At 42.0% G+C, this 8,193-nt stretch overlaps 1 long non-coding RNA gene across 1 annotated transcript; it reads left to right on the top strand.

Moving 5' to 3' along the window:
- Positions 1 to 5,215: 5,215 nt before the first annotated feature.
- LOC143976026 (uncharacterized) lies at positions 5,216 to 6,361 on the top strand. The gene is made up of 3 exons (XR_013272458.1): positions 5,216 to 5,316; positions 5,934 to 6,112; positions 6,208 to 6,361. It is a non-coding gene; the product is annotated as an uncharacterized LOC143976026 (long non-coding RNA).
- The last annotated feature ends 1,832 nt before the right edge of the window (positions 6,362 to 8,193 follow it).

Raw genomic sequence — 8,193 nt, forward strand, 5'->3', positions numbered from 1 at the left:
TTAATGGATCTAATGCATGAAGTTCAAAAACATTATGCCTTTTCAACTCTTCGCCCTTGTACACTCGATTGGAGATTCCGTCGGAATGTGTCCGATCGGAGCGTTTTGTCAGATATTCCGACTGTGTGTGGTCTGCATCGGACTGTTTCCGTCGGAATATCCGGCGGACCAACTTTTCCAACTTGCCGGAAATATTTTCCGACAAAATGCTCCGATCGGACATACTTCGAACATGTGTAGCCTACTCCGACGGACAAGGTGCCACGCATGCTCACAATCAAATTCGGACACGGAAGCGCTCGCTCAGGTAAAACTACTGCTCGTAATCGATATAGCACATTCGTCACGCTGCAATGTTAAAAATTATTTCATGAAGCGCATTCTCTTGTTCTTTACAATGCTGCAAGAATTAACTTATTTTCATGCTCATAGTCACTCACACTTCTTCCGAACGTATTTCCTGACTCTTTTTTACTAATTTCAGCAATACAATTTTTGAATTTGTCACATCTATACAATTTTTATTTTATAAAATTATTCTTTTCTTGGTGAATTTATTTTTATTTTTTTTCATAAACATCTCCTTTTTTGACAGTTTGCTCATCTTTCCGTTTTTGGGGGTGTGTTTTGTGTGTAAACTTACCACAACAACATTATTATACTTTTTATATTTTCTTTTTCTTTTGTTATTAATTTCACTTTGTATTTTTGAAATGTACCTGCCTGCTCACAAATAAACGGTCCTTTTGGAAGGAAAAGACATACGCAAGTATTTCTTCAAACAAAAAAACCCTTTATTTAGGTCTCAATAAACTAAAAAGAGGAAGGCAGCGCTGGAGAAACTTGTTACTTTGGCACAGCCTTCGGCCCCCAGGGCAGACATGAACTAATTAGAAAAAGAAAAATTGGTGACCTGAGGAGTACATATCTCAGGGAGAGAAGTCTGGTCCAGAAGTCCTAGAGATCAGGAAAAGCAGATACCATCTATGTCCCCAGGATGTGGTTCTTCAAGAGGCTGCATCTTCTTTCAGACCAGACTGAACCCAGGCCATCATTCTCTCATCTTCCTTAGGCACTTCCCTCCAGGCATCCTTCGAGGCTGTGGCTGGGCTCCTGTAGTTGTGGCAGGAGGAGGAGGGCGTTGGTCGACCTCCTGGCTGCCACTTGCCACAGCCTCCCCCCGACTGAGGTCTTCCTGTGTATGAAAATGGGACATAGTTTTAGTTTTATGCTCATCAATCACACCATTTTTAGCTCATGACTTTTGCAAATTGAATGTTACCACATAGAACAGACTATCATTCTGAGCCCAGCATTTTGCATTCTTGTCCCAATCATTTTTGGTCACTACTGTCTATTGATATGTAAACCACTTTGTTAAATCACAACTTACCGATCAATAAGAACATCTAGTTAACATCATTAAATGTACCACAAGAAATATGTTCAACAATGCAATACCTGTCTCAAGCTGAGCCCCACCACATGTTGCTGCCTGGAAGGCCCAGGTTGGACGTTGGAAGCCTCAGCTGGGGGTTAAGGAAGCCTTGAAGGAAGACTGGAGAGTGGTGGCCTGGGTACCCCCTGGTCTACCAGAAAATGCAGCCTCTGGAAGTACACCATCCTGGGGTAATAAATGGCATCTGGATCTCCTGATCTCAAGGACTCCAGGTGCTTCTTTCTCTCCCTGAGATATGTACTCTTCATTACACCACTTTTCCTAGACACATAGGCCATGTCTGCCGTGGGGACCATGATCCGCACCAAAGAAAGACGTTTCTCCAGCGCTGCATTCCTCTTTCTTCTGTCGTAATAAAACTGGTTGTGGATCTGCCACAGGCAGGGCATCTCCCTGTACAGTTCCAGGAATAGACCCATAAAATTGTGTTTTTTGAATGGATCCATCTTGTCTGCAAGACACAACACAAGACAAACCCTAAAATACTAATAATGCCATGATAAACCCTCCTAATCTTGTCCCAACATCGGCCTAGATAGAAGCAGTCTAGTCTAGTGATGTACCAAGTTCAAAATGTTACCTTCGTTTGCACGATCGTCGCGTCAGCTCCTCACTCTGTTCACAGATCGTACGGACGACACACGCGTGTTGTGTTTTATATACAGTGCGCATGTGTGAAACTCCGCCCGCCCCTGACGTTCTTTCTAGACTATTCCCCCCCCCTTCACTTTCGGCGCAGTGGGGAGAGCACATGGCGGAGAGAACGCAGGTGCGTAATCAGAGTTCCACTAATGAGGAGGAGGGTGAGGAAATTCCGGAGCCTGAAGGAAGAGAAGAGAAGGAAGAGAAGATTTAAGGCCTCAAATATGTCTTTTGGAGAGATGTTGGAGATGGTGGACATATTGAAGAGGACCCACTATGATGGGAAGTATGGACCTTACCCAAACCCAAATATCAGAAAGGCCAAGATCATAACTAAAGTTGTGAAGAGTCTTCAGAAGAATTTTGGGGTACGCCGATCCAAGGATCAACTGAGAAAACGCTGGTCAGACCTGAAACTGAGGGAGCACAATCAGAACAGAAGTATCAAGCGTGTTCTTCAAAAAAGTAAGTAGTTGTCGTGTGTTAATATCATTATTCTTGCTTGCATACTGCTCCATGTGCTTTGATTTCATGTTGTGCATATTAAAATGGCCACTTTCAAGTTCATGGTTTAATTCGTTCGTAAGAAACATCGTTCTGCAGGTAAGTATTCCAGCTTAAAAAGTGTCCACAATAATGTTCTCACCTTGGAACTCGGCCAAAAAACACAATTGTACAACACTTCCAAGCAATGTTTCATATTCCTATTTCTGCCCTCTGTGTGCTAATTATTCTTTTTTTACATTCTCATAGGGGAGAGAAGACTCAGCAAGTATGAGGACACCAGGGACCACACCCCTCCCAAAGATGGCCAAATTACAAAACCAGAAGCAGAGGAGCAGGAGGAGGAGGAGGAGGAGGAGGAAGGAGAGATCGTTGAAGTTGGACAAATTGTCACCACAACAGGTGAGTGTCGGAGAACACAGCGTCCGGTAAGCTCATAAATGTATGTCACCATATTTATAATACATGGTGTGTTTTTTTACTTTGTTTTGTAGGTGATGTTGAAGTAGAATCCCATTTTACCAGTGAAAGTGCCCAGATCCTGATTGGGGAGATAATGGGGTGCAATCTGGATTTAGAAAATATACAGCAAAACAATGATGTTAAAAATAAAATAAAGAACATCATTGATGTTTTGGGGAGAGTATGAAACAGCCCAAACTAGGCAGGGTTTTATTTTTTGGCTTTTAAACCACAACTTTTGTATTTTAAAAAAAATCCAAATTTGGAAGATGCACAGAGTGTGTCAACATGCACTACCCCCCATCATGGGGGATCAATGTACGTGTTTTGTGGAAAGTGGCTGAGATGAAGGGGTTGCAGCCCCAAAACATGTACATTGATCCCTCATGATGGGAGATAGCACATGTTGACACACTGTGTGCATCTTCCAAATTTGGATTTTCCAGGGGTGACACCCCATGCGATGAAGGCAATATCAGCCCAGTTTGTACATACTCATGTCTGATATTGTCTTCACTTTTCAAAGTTGAACTTTGTAAGTTCCTGTGTTCTGTATGTTACGCTTTGATACATGCCTGTTTACACAAAAACACCAAGTAAACCAAAATTACCTGAAATAATGTTTTTGATACACCCAATTTGTTGGTTTGTTGTAAAACCCTTTTCTAAACACACATGTGAGTGTGCTTTCATTAAAAATTTTAATTATGAACAATGTGTGGCTTCCTTTTTCATTGCGCAAATGATGTATTTGGACTAAAATTGTTGTTTTCGGTGAGAATGGGTGTTATTTACTAAAGGTAACTCCACTTTGCACTCCAAGTGCAGTTTCAGGTGCACTTTTGCAGTGCACTTGTAGTGCATAGTGGATGTGCCTTTAGTAAATAACACCCACAGTGATGTGTTAATTTTCTCAATCATGCCATTTTCCTGCCATGGGGATGAAAATGAGCACGATTTTGGTAAGTTATGCACTACATACTTTTAACAAACAACAAAGGATTCGCCCTGGGACTTTAAATGAAGTGGGTACTGTTTCCGCCAGTAAACATAACAGTAGTAAATATAGTATATGGTTTATTCAAATACAATTGTTTACACGGATAAATAACAAAATAAAATTAAAATAAAATGAGAATAAGTGCTAATAAGATAAACAATGTGTAAGATATGCAAGTGTGCCTAAATAAAGTAAGTATCAAAAAGGTGAATATAGTAAGTACCTGAGTAAGGTGAATATCCTGAGTATAAAAGTAATGAGACACAGCAAGCAATCTCCACAGCTGTGTGTGTCCTCAGTTAAGAGTGAAATGAAATCCAAGCCATGCCTGAAGAGCGAGCTGGATCTCACGAAACTAGTCGGTAGTATGATACCTGTGTACTATGTACTACTTCTACATTTATGTACCAATACTCCTTGTTTATGTATTTTTTTTTTATTGGCAACCGTTGGTGTTATTTATCCGTGTAAACAATTGTATTTGACTAAACCATATACTATATTTACTACTGTTATGTTTACTGGCGGAAACAGTACCCACTTCATTTAAAGTCCCAGGGCGAATCCTTTGTTGTTTGTTATATGTTACAGGGATGGAAGTGTGTCACTGGGGATACCAGACCTTTTCCTTTATCTCTATATTGAACCCGGGTGGAAGACACCCATTAGCCCAAACCTGGTCTGTTGTCACCCCCGCCAGCATTTACATGTATAAACAATCGTTACACTTTGATACTATACTAGGTTACTCATCCTCCAACATAATTTTTATTCCAGTATTGTTATATACCCTGGCTCTTTGTGCGATTCCTCGGTTGGTGCTAGCGATTTTTGTCTCGCATTGGGAGCTGCGATGTGTATAAAGGGAGGCTTTTTCATGTCTCCTGCTGTCCCCATCTGCTTTTAGGCGAATGGGGACACCTACACATCGGCACCATGTTCAGGCTTCAGAAGCATGGCGTCTGCGATTTTGCAGACGTCGGCACAGCTGGACACACTATATCATCAGATGGCATGGGGTTACGCTTGCATCTGCGTGCCTTCCTATGACAGTGGGTGCCCTCTGCACTCACATGTCAGCCATCCACACATGGTGTTGGGGGCGGAGCCTCCTGGGGCCTTCCGGGGTTAAATTGGAGGTCAGGCATGGCTTGGATTTCATTTCACTCTTCACTGAGGACACACACAGCTGTGGAGATTGCTTGCTGTGTCTCATTACTTTTATACTCAGGATATTCACCTTACTCAGGTACTTACTATATTCACCTTTTTGACACTTACTTTATTTAGGCACACTTGCATATCTTACACATTGTTTATCTTATTAGCACTTATTCTCATTTTATTTTAATTTTATTTTATTTTTTATTTTTTTTTATTTTTTGGATACTGTTGATTTTTCCACACAAGTCCATCTTTCTCCTTTTTTCTTTTCTTATCTTGTCGCCTGCTAGTATCCCCTTGCTATCCTATGTTTTCCACCATCTCCATGTCCCTACCATCCTTGTTCCAGGCCTTACTTCGCTATACATATCTTTATGCCTATACTCATTGATTTTACTTTACTATTTTAGATGCCTGATAAACATATTTGTTTATAGCTTATACGCTTTTTGGACTAATGAGGTTTCTAGGGATACATCACTACCCACACAATTGTATTTAACCTCTTTCCCCTCTTTCTTTGTCCACTTTGTCACCTGGTAGTACCCCTCTGTTGTCCTAGGTTTCTAACCATCTTCATGGCCCTACAACCTTTGGCTCAGGCCTTTCCTTCATGCATACATGCATACCTATCTTTATACCAATATCTATTGATTTTACTCTACTACTTTAGATGCCTGACAAACATACTTATGTTCACAGCCTATACTTTTTATCGACCAACGAGGACCCTAGGGATACATCACTACACTTTTGCCATGCCTGCTCTCCGTTTGGCCCTGGGTGGGGTCCCATTTGATTCTGCCCCCTCAGCTCCCTGGGGAGGCATCTGCTGCCGCCGTCTCGAGGCCGCACACCTGGAGCCATGGCCAAGCTCAGTGGTAAGTATGGGGGGGCCTACAACCCCTCCTACCCTGTGCCTTTATAACCAATACTGTGCTATATTGCCAAACATATATATTTTTGTTCATCCTAGGTACATTGTTACACACATCCACCCCTGAAGAACGAGCTGGATCTCACGAAACTAGTCGGGTAGTATGATGCCCGTGTACTATATACTACTTCTACATTTATGTACCAATACTCCTTGTTTATGTATTTTTTTTATTGGCAACCATTGGTGTTATTTATCCGTGTAAACAATTGTATTTGAATAAACCATATACTATATTTACTACTGTTATGTTTACTGGCGGAAACAGTACCCACTTCATTTAAAGTCCCAGGGCGAATCCTTTGTTGTTTGTTATATGTTACAGAGATGGAAGTGTGTCACTGGGGACACCAGACCTTTTCCTTTATCTGCACTACATACTTTAGTTAACAAAAACAAGGTGTGTGTGTAGCAGACCCACAACATAATAACATTATCTGAAGAAGAGACTGTCCCCTAATCTCGCTCAGAACTTGGGTTTGCACTGTTGGTGAAAAAGGCACAACAAGAAAAAACATAAATTTACCTAGGAGACACCTAAAACCAAGCCAAGCAGTAAATGTAAACAAATATTGGAGTTTCAAAGAAAAATGTATTCATAAAATGCCGCTCAGACATTGTCTGTCATATCAATGGCCCCCCTATCCACAAAGTAGTCCATGTATTGGGTTTGGGGGGGCAAGCCAGGATGAGCAGCTTCAAGGCCTGTGAGGTTATCATTTTTCCAGCAAGTCTGCTTCTTGTTGGACAACTGAGACCGCATAGTTTGCAGAATGTCTTTTTAAAAAATTGTGAAGAACACAGCACGCCAGCACAATTTGATTTAGTTTGTATTCCGCCATGTGGATAGGCGTTAAAAAAAGGCGGAACCGGCTGGCCAGTATTCCAAAGGTGTTCTCCACCACTCTTCGGGCTCTGGACAGGCGGAAATTAAAAATCCTCTGGTCTGGGGTGAGGGTCCTCATCGGGAAAGGCTGCATCAGATGGTTCGCCAGGGCAAACGCCTCATCCGCGACGAAGACGAACAGGAGTCCTTCCTGATTCTTCTCTGGTGGTGGCAAGCCCAGACTGCCACTCTGGAGATGCCAGTAGAACTCCGTCCGGGAGAACACTCCACCATCCGACATCCGTCCATTTTGCCCCACGTCCACATACAAAAACTCATAGGTTGCAGACACCACCGCCAACATCACGATACTATGAAACCCCTTATAGTTAAAATAGTACGACCCCGAGTTGGGTGGTGGGACGATGCGGACATGCTTCCCATCAATTGCACCTCCACAATTGGGAAAGTCCCAATGACTGGCAAAGTGGGAGGCCACAGTCTGCCATTCCTGTGGCGTTGAAGGACACTGTGGAGTAAAACAAGACCAAAAATTAGTAATTTTAAAAATCAACATTGCAAGCAGATTAGACACCAACATTTTTGGCCAAGATCAGTATAACATTTTGGGAACTGAGTAAAGCCTAAAGTATAAGGTCCCCTTATCAGAATCATAAACCCCCCCATCCCCCCATCTATAGGGGCCCTTGCTAAAAAATGAGGGGGGGATGTTTTGGACAGGTAACCCTCTCCACTTGATTGAGAGCTGAATGCCTAAATAATGTGTGATACTTTGGGAAGCCCCTCCTTACTTACACTATTGGCAGCCCACCGGACAGGTAATAAGTGTCATAATACCAAAAAGAAAACAAAATGGAAGCACTTTGACATTCTGCTATTACATATCAAGAGAATAATAGGGGAAAAAAATTAAAAAATGATAGCATTTGAAAGTATTGAGGCAGGCCCTTGCACTACATGCTTTGGTGAATTCATCCATAAATGTGACCATCAAAAAGGTAGATATAGTGTGTATTGGGTTTGGTAAAGTCAGCAGATAGAGGATTGCTATCAGCTGAGCTAGCACTTGGGGGGAGGGGGGTTCCTAATGAGTTTGGCACAACCAAAATACAAAAAAAAAGTCACTCTGCATGAATTGAAGCACACACATAACATTTGTAGACATTTTAGGGGGTGTT

Source organism: Lithobates pipiens, unplaced genomic scaffold (assembly GCF_037356315.1).
Source record: "Lithobates pipiens isolate NorthernLeopardFrog02 unplaced genomic scaffold, aLitPip1_a1.2 Scaffold_13, whole genome shotgun sequence".
NCBI lineage: Eukaryota > Metazoa > Chordata > Amphibia > Anura > Ranidae > Lithobates > Lithobates pipiens.